Below are 10,899 nucleotides of genomic sequence, written 5' to 3'. Positions count from 1 at the left end.
TGCTGCTGGAGGAGGGGTGCAGAGGGTGTGCGTCCGGTGTCTTCATCTTCCTGGATCTTGATCGCGATGTGGGTGGGATGACAAGCCGCCCCTAGAATCTGGCCACACCCCTGGGGTCACTGGACATCCTATGGCAGCCTGCCCTCCCTCTGCAAGCTCCGCCTCCTCACCAGTGATTGGCCACCAGATCTGTAGTTCAGAAAAGGCACACAGGCGGCCAATCACAGGCAAGGAGGCGGAACTTGGAGAGGAGGAGCTGAGCGGCAGCGCAAAGATTGAAGATCGAGTGAGGGAGCAGCTGGAGCCGGTGAAGAGGAGGAGAACGGCTGGAGAAGGAAGACAAGTGATGGGTGTCTGTGCCTGAAGGAGGGAGCCCGGGCTGGAGCAAGGGTCAGCACAGTGATGTAAGTATAATTGGTGTCAGTGGAAGGAATAGTGCCCCATCATTAGTGTCAGTGTGAGTAATTGTCAGGGCTGGAGCCAGGGCCCCTGATGGTGGGGATGGACTTGACACAGCCAGGAACCAGGTTGCAGCCCCCGAGACACCCCAGTTGCGGTAATGGCCACTGCCAATGGCGTGTAGCTGGTGGAAAAGACAATAGAGTAGTCGGGCAGGCCAGGTCGACAACAACGGGACAAAAATGGTACAGGACAGCAGACGAGAATCACACGTCACGGGCCGGGTTCAGCAACGGAGGGTCAGATCAAAGAAGAACACAAAGAATGGTCGAGTCACAAGCCAAGTCAGATTCCAGGAGAGTCACGAGAGTCAGAACAGAGTTATAGCAACACCAAGACACAAGTGCAAAGGGCATGTGCGGACCGCAGGCTTATATGTAATCAGCCACACCCCTCTGGGGGATGGACCTCAGAGACCTGAAGGCATAAAAGCCTCCCACCATGCTCTGCAGAAACCCAAGATGGACGCCAGCACATGGAGTAACATAACCTCTGGGAAAAGGTAGGACCTTGACAGTAATAGTGCCCCATCATTGGTATCAGTGGGAGGAATAGTGCCCCATCATTGGTATCAGTGAGAGGAATAGTGCCCCATCATTGGTATCAGTGGGAGGAATAGTGCCCCATCATTGGTGTCAGTGGGAGGAATAGTGCCCCATCATTGCTATCAGTGGGAGGAATAGTGCCCCATCGTTGGTGTTAGTGGGAGGAATAGTGCCCCATCATTGGTATCAGTGGGAGGAATAGTGCCCCATCGTTGGTGTCAGTGGGAGGAATAGTGCCCCATCATTGATATCAGTGGAAGGAATAGTGCCCCATCATTGGTGTCAGTGGGAGGAATAGTGCCCCATCATTGATATCAGTGGAAGGAATAGTACCCCATCATTGGTGTCAGTGGGAGGAATAGTGCCTCATCATTGGTGTCAGTGGGAGGAATAGTGCCCCATCATTGGTATCAGTGGAAGGAATAGTGCCCCATCATTGGTATCAGTGGGAGGAATAGTGCCCCATCATTGGTATCAGTGAGAGGAATAGTGCCCCATCATTGGTGTCAGTGGGATGAATAGTGTCCCATCATTGGTATCAGTGGGAGGAATAGTGCCCCATCATTGGTGTCAGTGGGAGGAATAGTGCCCCATCATTGGTGTCAGTGGGAGGAATAGTGTCCCATCATTGGTGTCAGTGGGAGGAATAGTGTCCCATCATTGGTATCAGTGGGAGGAATAGTGCCCCATCATTGGTATCAGTGAGAGGAATAGTGCCCCATCATTGGTATCAGTGGGAGGAATAGTGCCCCATCATTGGTGTCAGTGGGAGGAATAGTGCCCCATCATTGCTATCAGTGGGAGGAATAGTGCCCCATCGTTGGTGTTAGTGGGAGGAATAGTGCCCCATCATTGGTATCAGTGGGAGGAATAGTGCCCCATCGTTGGTGTCAGTGGGAGGAATAGTGCCCCATCATTGATATCAGTGGAAGGAATAGTGCCCCATCATTGGTGTCAGTGGGAGGAATAGTGCCCCATCATTGATATCAGTGGAAGGAATAGTACCCCATCATTGGTGTCAGTGGGAGGAATAGTGCCTCATCATTGGTGTCAGTGGGAGGAATAGTGCCCCATCATTGGTATCAGTGGAAGGAATAGTGCCCCATCATTGGTATCAGTGGGAGGAATAGTGCCCCATCATTGGTATCAGTGAGAGGAATAGTGCCCCATCATTGGTGTCAGTGGGATGAATAGTGTCCCATCATTGGTATCAGTGGGAGGAATAGTGCCCCATCATTGGTGTCAGTGGGAGGAATAGTGCCCCATCATTGGTGTCAGTGGGAGGAATAGTGTCCCATCATTGGTGTCAGTGGGAGGAATAGTGTCCCATCATTGGTATCAGTGGAAGGAATAGTGCTTCATCATTGGTGTCAGTGGGAGGAATAGTGCCCTATCATTGGTGTCAGGGGGAGGAATAGTGCCCCATCATTGTGCTTAGGCATTTAGATTTGTTTTACCCTCAGGCATGGAGGGGTTATGTGAGGAGGTTAGCAGGTACCTTTGGTAGTAATAATGCTGCATTTCAGTCACAAATACTGGGTAAGCATGACCTCCTAAAATGGCTGCATACGTTTCTGGCCTGGTGAAGGACATTCTGAAAGCTAGAACACCCAACCAGGAACTGCTGCCCCTCCTTGTCCAGGACATATATAAGGGAAAGTACGTGTTTGTGAACTTTCCCAGCTGAAGGGTAGCTAGCTGGTTTGGTGCCTTTGTCATACATGACCTGACGTGGCACAAACTGGCTTGCAACCAGCCACCTTCAATCCTGCATGTTCCTGAAGAGCCTTCAGAGTCTCTGACCCAGTGTAGCTCCTGTCCTCCAGGCATACCAGATGTCCTGTCCTGCATCCTTCTCAACCAACAGTAGATATGCCACAAACAGATGTACCGCTCCTGTCTATGCTTGCTGGACCACGTTTCTGTGGTCATGTGGCCCCAACCACTTACCTTGTGGTCCAGCAAAACAGAGACATTAGCATTGCACATGGTGGCAGAAGGCAGAAATGGCCTTTTGGGCAAATGGTGGCTGGGCAGGGGCGGACTGACCATTTGAAAACTCGGGCACTGCTCGAGGGCCCGGGGTCAGTAGGGGGCCCCATGAGATGCCCCTGGTACCTTTTTCGTAGGCTTTTTTTTGAGTTTGGGCAAGGACACAGGGGCCCCATGATCCCCTATTGCCCGGGGGCCCCATGAGTTGTCAGTCCGCCCCTGTGGCTGGGTACCTGTCACCATGGTACAATACAGGCCATGAGTTGATGGGGACAACCAGCTCCACCATCGGACGTCGCTGTAAAGTCAGTTTTGCCATGCTGACAGTAAGACTTTGGTCATTAAGGAGATTAGGGGACATTTTTTTCTTTCAGTCCAGCAGCTGAAGAAGAGAAACCTGCAAGGTTTTTATTAATATATATACTCTTTAATTACAACACAGATCTCTCCCCTATCAGATCCTGCACACTGCTTTGTATAGCTCTGCATAGCAGACCAACACAAAGCAGCATGCTTACAGTGAAACACACACACAGCCCCCACAGTAATATTACATTTAAAGAAAGGGAGTCGTTTCTATGTCACCGCCCACTTTATTAAATGCCAACAAAACCCCCTTTTTTTTTAGATTTGGGGTGATGAGGACCATCTCTTACAAGAAGCCAAAGATGAACCATAGGTGCATTTCCATACATGAACAGAAGGTGGCGCAATCTACTGCCCATTGTCTGATATCAATGACTCCTCTGATTTCCTTCCTGGTGGTAAATGACACCATTACACAATAGAATCCAATTAATAAGAAGAAAAGACAAGTTCCTCATTCTGAAGAAAATAAAAGATTGTACGAGATATCTACGGGTTCCCACAGACATGTGCCTGCTGACTGTGGACTTACCCTCAATGACCGCATACATGGGAAACATGATTCATGTAGAAATGTGATTGTCGCATTTAACCCTAGGTTCACATCGGTTTTTCAGAAACGCACTACAGTCCATTTTACACGATTACCAATGGGACAGGTTCACATATTTGCGTTTTCACCCGGTGTGTTTTTTTGGGAAGGGTCAGGCACTTTTTTTTTTTACGCAAAAAGCTGCATTTTTGGTTCTATAGCCTTCAATGGAAACGCTGCAGAAAAGCATGTATTTGCTGCATTGTTGCTGTGTTTTAAATCTGCCTAGCAACAAGAAAAAAAAATGGAAACAAAACGCAAAAACGCATCAAAAACGCAATGCAGAAACGGCTCCAGCCCAACCTGCATAGGCGTGAACCGAGCCTAAAGGGGAGTCTCAAGTCATATTTATAACTTCATAAGCCGATCTTCCATTACAACGATACAATCTTTATTTTACAAATAGGCCTATCAAATAAAAACGGGAATTTAAAACGGTATTAAACCCAAAAGCAAACATTTGTTAGATTGCAGCTTACCAATCATTTGATGTGATGGCCGCATTAGTTTTCTTTTTTTAAACTGTCTTCTTTTTTTCATCTGACAGTTCAGCCAGCAAGTCTGCGGTTTTTCAGAAGCTCATGCTCTCCAGCAAAATGTATCATTTACATAGTTACATAGTTAGTCTGGCTGAAAAAAGACAAAAGTCCATCCAGTTCAACCATAGAAAAAAAAAAGGTTATAATCCTATACCCACAGTTGATCCAGAGGAAGGCAAAAAAAAAAAACCCAGCAAAGCACGATCCAATTTGCTCCTGCTGGGGAAAAATTCTCATGGGGCCCGGGGTCAGTAGGGGGCCCGATGAGATGCCCCGGGTACCTTTTTCATAGGCTTTTTTGAGTTTGGGCAAGGACACAGGGACCCCATGATCCCCTATTGACCGGGGGCCCCATGAGTTGTCAGTTCGCCCCTGGTTGGCATAGAACCTTGAATGACTGTTGCTTGGATTAGGAGGAGTGAAACTCTGAACTTCCTACTTGTGTGATTGGCTCACTGATTTTCCCAGAAGCCTAAACTATGTCAGATATTTGGCATTCCCTGCAACAAAAAAAATTCATTATTGGTGGGAGACTCCCAATGGGAAATCACGTCTAAAGAGATGCAGACCCTGCCACTTTCCTCATTAGAGCTCTGATTGATCATTATAAAACCTCTCCCATACAGACTCACTCCGCAGATGGACACAGACAAACAAACAGCTGTTTCTTCAGAATAAAAAAAGGTAGGAATCTGCAACAAAGTTTGATAAAATCCCAGCAACGTATAGATCACCCAGGGGGAAGGTTTTTTTCTTAGCAATGCTTTAACCACCTCCCATCCGGCTGTTGTATATAAATGGCCGGACAGTGGCAGTGCAAGGGCGGCTGGCCATTTATAAACGGCCTCCCCGCCCCCTGCTTGTGCGCGCTCCCTGGAAGTGCGCAGCACCGCAATCCGGTGCCCACTGTGTCCTCCAGACACAGTGGAACACTGATCATTGTACGGGACCTCTGTGCGAGGTCCCGATCATGTGATCGCTGATTGGCCAATCAGTGATCACATGCAGTATAGTAAGCAAGATGTCACTTCTGACATCATTGCTAACTACGTGTGAAATCTGTGAATGATCACAGAGGTCACATGGTACAGGGCTATTCACAACAGCCTTGTACCATGTGACAAGCTGTGACCAATCACAGCTCACACAGTATTTCTCAATGTCTGTAGGAATGCAGCCAGAGAGAAGGAGAAATGATTGATTTTACAGCCTTTATGGGTGTAAAAGCAATCAGTGTAAAAAAAAAAAATCTTCACCACCCCCCACACGTAGTACAGTGTCATCATGCTAGGGTGTACTGCTAGGGTGACAGTATGTTAAAAAAAAAATAAATAATAATATAAAAAAATAAAATAAAAATATTCAAAAAAATGTTTAAAAATTATAATTTTTGGTTATAAACTAATTTGGGTTATTTTTTTTTTTTTTTTACTAAAAAGAGAAACGGAATAAATTTTGGCCAAGATTTATGATGAAATATTTATTTGCAAAATGTTATAAGAAAAACACTTTTTTTTCTAAATCTTTGGACTTTTTCATTTACAGTGGGGATCGAAAGATTGGGCACCCCAGCTAAAAATTTGTATTAATGTGCATAAAGAAGCCAAGGAAAGATGGAAAAATCTCCAAAAGGCATCAAATTACAGATTAGATATTCTTATAATATGTCAACAAAAGTTAGATTTTATTTCCATCATTTACACTTTCAAAATAACAGAAAACAAAAAAATGGCGTCTGCAAAAGTTTGGGCACCCTGCAGAATTTATAGCATGCACTGCCCCCTTTGCAAAACTGAGACCTGCCAGTGTCATGGATTGTTCTCAATCATCGTCTGGGAAGACCAGGTGATGTCAATCTCAAAGGTTTTAAATGCCCAGACTTATCTGACCTTGCCCCAACAATCAGCACCATGGGTTCTTCTAAGCAGTTGTCTAGAAAACTGAAACTGAAAATAGCTGACGCTCACAAAGCTGGAGAAGGCTATAAGAAGATAGCAAAGCGTTTTCAGATGTCAATATCCTCTGTTCGGAATGTAATTAAGAAATGGCAGTCATCAGGAACAGTGGAAGTTAATGCAAGATCTGGAAGACCAAGAAAAATATCGGACAGAACAGCTCGCAGGATTGTGAGAAAAACAATTCAAAACCCACGTTTGACTGCACGATCCCTCCAGAAAGATCTGGCAGACACTGGAGTTGTGGTACACTATTCCACTATAAAGAGATACTTGTACAAATATGGTCTTTATGGAAGAGTCATCAGAAGAAAACCTCTTCTACGTCCTCACCACAAAAATCATCGTTTGAACATTGCAAATGAACATATAGACAAGCCTGATGCATTTTGGAAACAACTTCTGTGGACCGATGAGGTTAAAATTGAACTTTTTGGCCGGAATGAGCAAAGGTACGTTTGGAGAAGAAGGGGCACAGAATTTAATGAAAAGAACCTCTGTCCAACTGTTAAGCATGGGGTTTGATCAATCATGCTTTGGGGTTGTGTTGCAACCAGTGGCACAGGGAACATCTCACGAGTAGAAGGAAAAATGGATTCAATAAAATTTCAGCAAATTTTGGATGGTAACTTGATGCCATCTGTGAAAAAGCTGAAGTTAAAGAGAGGATGGCTTCTACACATGGATAATGATCCTAAACACAGCTCGAAATCCACGGGGGATTACATCAAGAGGCGTTTTGCCATGGCCTTCACAATCTCCTGACCTCAACATAATTGAAAATCTATGGATAGACCTTAAAAGAGCAGTGCGTGACAGACAGCCCAGAAATCTCAAAGAACTGGAAGACTTTTGTAAGGAAGAATGGGCAAAGATACCTCAAACAAGAATTGAAAGACTCTTGGCTGGCTACAAAAAGCGTTTACAAGCTGTGATACTTGCCAAAGGGGGCAGTACAAGATATTAACTCTGCAGGGTGCCCAAACTTTTGCAGACGCCATTTTTTTGTTTTCTGTTATTTTGAAAGTGTAAATGATGGAAATAAAATCTAACTTTTGTTGACATATTATAAGAATGTCTAATCTGTAATTTGATGCCTTTTGGAGATTTTTCCATCTTTCCTTGGCTTCTTTATGCACATTAATACAATTTTTTAGCTGGGGTGCCCAAACTTTCGATCCCCACTGTACATAACAAAAAAAAATCCCAGTGGTGAATAAATACCACTAAAATGAAGCTTTATCTGTGTCAAAAAAATGCTACAAAATTCATATTGGTACAGTGTTGCATGACCGCGCAATTGTCATTCAAAGTGTGATAGCACTGAAAGCTGAAAATTGGCCTGGACTGGAAGGGGGTGAAAGTGTCCGGACTGGAAGGGGGGGAAAGTGTCCGGACTGGAAGGGGGTGAAAGTGTCCGGACTGGAAGGGGGGGAAAGTGTCCGGACTGGAAGGGGGGGAAAGTGTCCGGACTTGAAGGGGGTGAAAGTGTCCGGACTTGAAGGGGGTGAAAGTGTCCGGACTGGAAGGGGGTGAAAGCGTCCGGACTGGAAGGGGGGGAAAGTGTCCGGACTGGAAGGGGGTGAAAGTGTCCGGACTTGAAGGGGGTGAAAGTGTCCGGACTGGAAGGGGGGGAAAGTGTCCGGACTGGAAGGGGGGGAAAGTGTCCGGACTGGAAGGGGGTGAAAGTGTCCGGACTGGAAGGGGGTAAAAGTGTCCGGACTGGAAGGGGGTGAAAGTGTCCGGACTGGAAGGGGGGGAAAGTGTCCGGACTGGAAGGGGGTGAAAGTGTCTGGACTTGAAGGGGGGGGAAGTGTCCGGACTGGAAGGGGGTGAAAGTGTCCGGACTGGAAGGGGGTGAAAGTGTCCGGACTGGAAGGGGGTGACAGTGTCCGGACTGGAAGGGGGTGACAGTGTCCGGACTGGAAGGGGGTGAAAGTGTCCGGACTGGAAGGGGGTGAAAGTGTCCGGACTGGAAGGGGGGGAAAGTGTCCGGACTGGAAGGGGGGGGAAAGTGTCCGGACTTGAAGGGGGTGAAAGTGTCCGGACTTGAAGGGGGTGAAAGCGTCCGGACTGGAAGGGGGGGAAAGTGTCCGGACTGGAAGGGGGTGAAAGTGTCCGGACTGGAAGGGGGTGAAAGCGTCCGGACTGGAAGGGGGGGAAAGTGTCCGGACTGGAAGGGGGTGAAAGTGTCCGGACTTGAAGGGGGTGAAAGTGTCCGGACTGGAAGGGGGGGAAAGTGTCCGGACTGGAAGGGGGGGAAAGTGTCCGGACTGGAAGGGGGTGAAAGTGTCCGGACTGGAAGGGGGTAAAAGTGTCCGGACTGGAAGGGGGTGAAAGTGTCCGGACTGGAAGGGGGGGAAAGTGTCCGGACTGGAAGGGGGTGAAAGTGTCCGGACTTGAAGGGGGGGGAAAGTGTCCGGACTGGAAGGGGGTGAAAGTGTCCGGACAGGAAGGGGGTAAAAGTGTCCGGACTGGAAGGGGGTGAAAGTGTCCGGACAGGAAGGGGGTGAAAGTGTCCGGACTGGAAGGGGGTGAAAGTGTCCGGACTTGAAGGGGGGGGAAGTGTCCGGACTGGAAGGGGGTGAAAGTGTCCGGACTGGAAGGGGGTGACAGTGTCCGGACTGGAAGGGGGTGAAAGTGTCCGGACTGGAAGTGGTTAAAGCTTTTTTTTTTTTTTTAAGGTGTAAAGTTTTTGTTGTGTTTTTATTTCTGCCCTGTCCCCATTGTCATCCCTGGTACGGAGTTCTCCTTAGTCGGAAACATCTGTTCCTGGATAATTAGAGGCGGCAGGACAAATTTATGTCTGGCCTTACTTATTGTACAGCAGCTGATTGTGTATTCTATATAAACCTCTGATAATCAGCTGTAATTATATACACACACCGAACCGGGAGGGAAGGTGATGATTATAGCCAACATGCCTGTCTCATATGGTGCTACAAAGGAACAAAGAGGTTATCCGTTCTATAATACAACCACTTATAATGTGCTGATGTAAACCTGTCCTGGGTAGGAAGCAACAGAGACATTTTGGCAAAATAGGTTTTACCAAAAAAATAACAAATTACACCAAAGCAGAAACCTTTATTTTTGCTCACTTTTGTTTAAGCAAAATTAACTTGAAAAAGTTCTACCCGTTATTTTTTCTTCATTTTAATTATATTTTATTTACTGTTCTTTGCTTTGAGTTGTATTTTTTATTTAATGTCTACCATCACTTCATACAATATATTGCCAAAAGTATTGGGACACCCCTCAAAATCATTGGATCAGGTGTTCCAATCACCTCCATGGCCACAGTAGTAGAGGAAATTAGAAATCATATATATATATATATATATATATAATACATATATACACTATACTGCCAAAAGTATTGGCCCCACCCTCCAAATCATTGGATTCAGGTGTTCCAATCACCTCCATGGCAACAATATTAGAGGAATTTAAAAATTCTCCATATGTAGACATACAGGTAAAACTTGAAAAATTAGAATATCGTGCAAAAGTTCATTTATTTCAGTAATGCAACTTAAAAGGTGAAAGTCCCCAACACTTTTGAATGGCCTTCTCCTGACAATCCTCTCCAGGCTGCGGTCATCCCTGCTGCTTGTGCACCTTTTTCTTCCACACTTTTCCCTTCCACATAACTTTCTATTAATGTGCTTTGATACAGCACTTTGGGAACATCCAACTTCTTTTGCAATTACCTTTTGAGGCTTTCCCTCCTTATGGAGGGTGTCAGTGATGGTTTTCTGCACAACTGTCAGGTCAGCAGTCTTTCCCATGATTGTGATTCTACTGAACCAGACTGAGAGACCATTTAAAGGCTCAGGAACCCTTTGCAGGTGTTATGAGTTAATTATCTGATTAGAGTGGGACACTTTGAGCCGAGAATATTCCACCTTTTCACAATATTCTCATTTTCTGAGATTGTGGATTTGGGGTTTTCAGGAGCTGTAAGTCATAATCATCACAATGATGACAAATCACGGCTTGAACTATCTTGCTTTGCATGTAATGAGTCTATCTCATATATTAGTTTCACCTTTTAAGTTGCTGCACTGAAATAAATGAACTTTTGCACGATATTCTAATTTTTCAAGTTTCACCTGTATATATATATATACGCACACTATATTGCAAAAAGTATTGTCCCGCCCTCCAAATCATGTGATTCAGGTGTTCCAATCCCCTCCATGGACACAGGTGTATACAATCATCCCCTAGGCATGCAGACTGCTTCTACAAATATTGGTGAAAGAATGGGTCGCTCTCAGGAGCTCAGTGACTCCAAGCGTGGTCCCGTGATAGGTGGCCACCTGTGCAATAAGTCCATCCGTGACATTTCCTGGCTACTAAATATTCCACACTCAACTGTTAGTGGGATTATAACAAAGTGGAAGCAACTGGGAACAACAGCCACTCAGCCACCAAGTGGTAGGCCA

The sequence above is a fragment of the Staurois parvus genome, unplaced genomic scaffold, assembly GCF_062004578.1.
Source record: "Staurois parvus isolate SC_StPar_1 unplaced genomic scaffold, SC_StPar_1.0 ptg001352l, whole genome shotgun sequence".
In the NCBI taxonomy this organism is placed as follows: domain Eukaryota; kingdom Metazoa; phylum Chordata; class Amphibia; order Anura; family Ranidae; genus Staurois; species Staurois parvus.
This window is presented reverse-complemented; position numbering follows the sequence as displayed.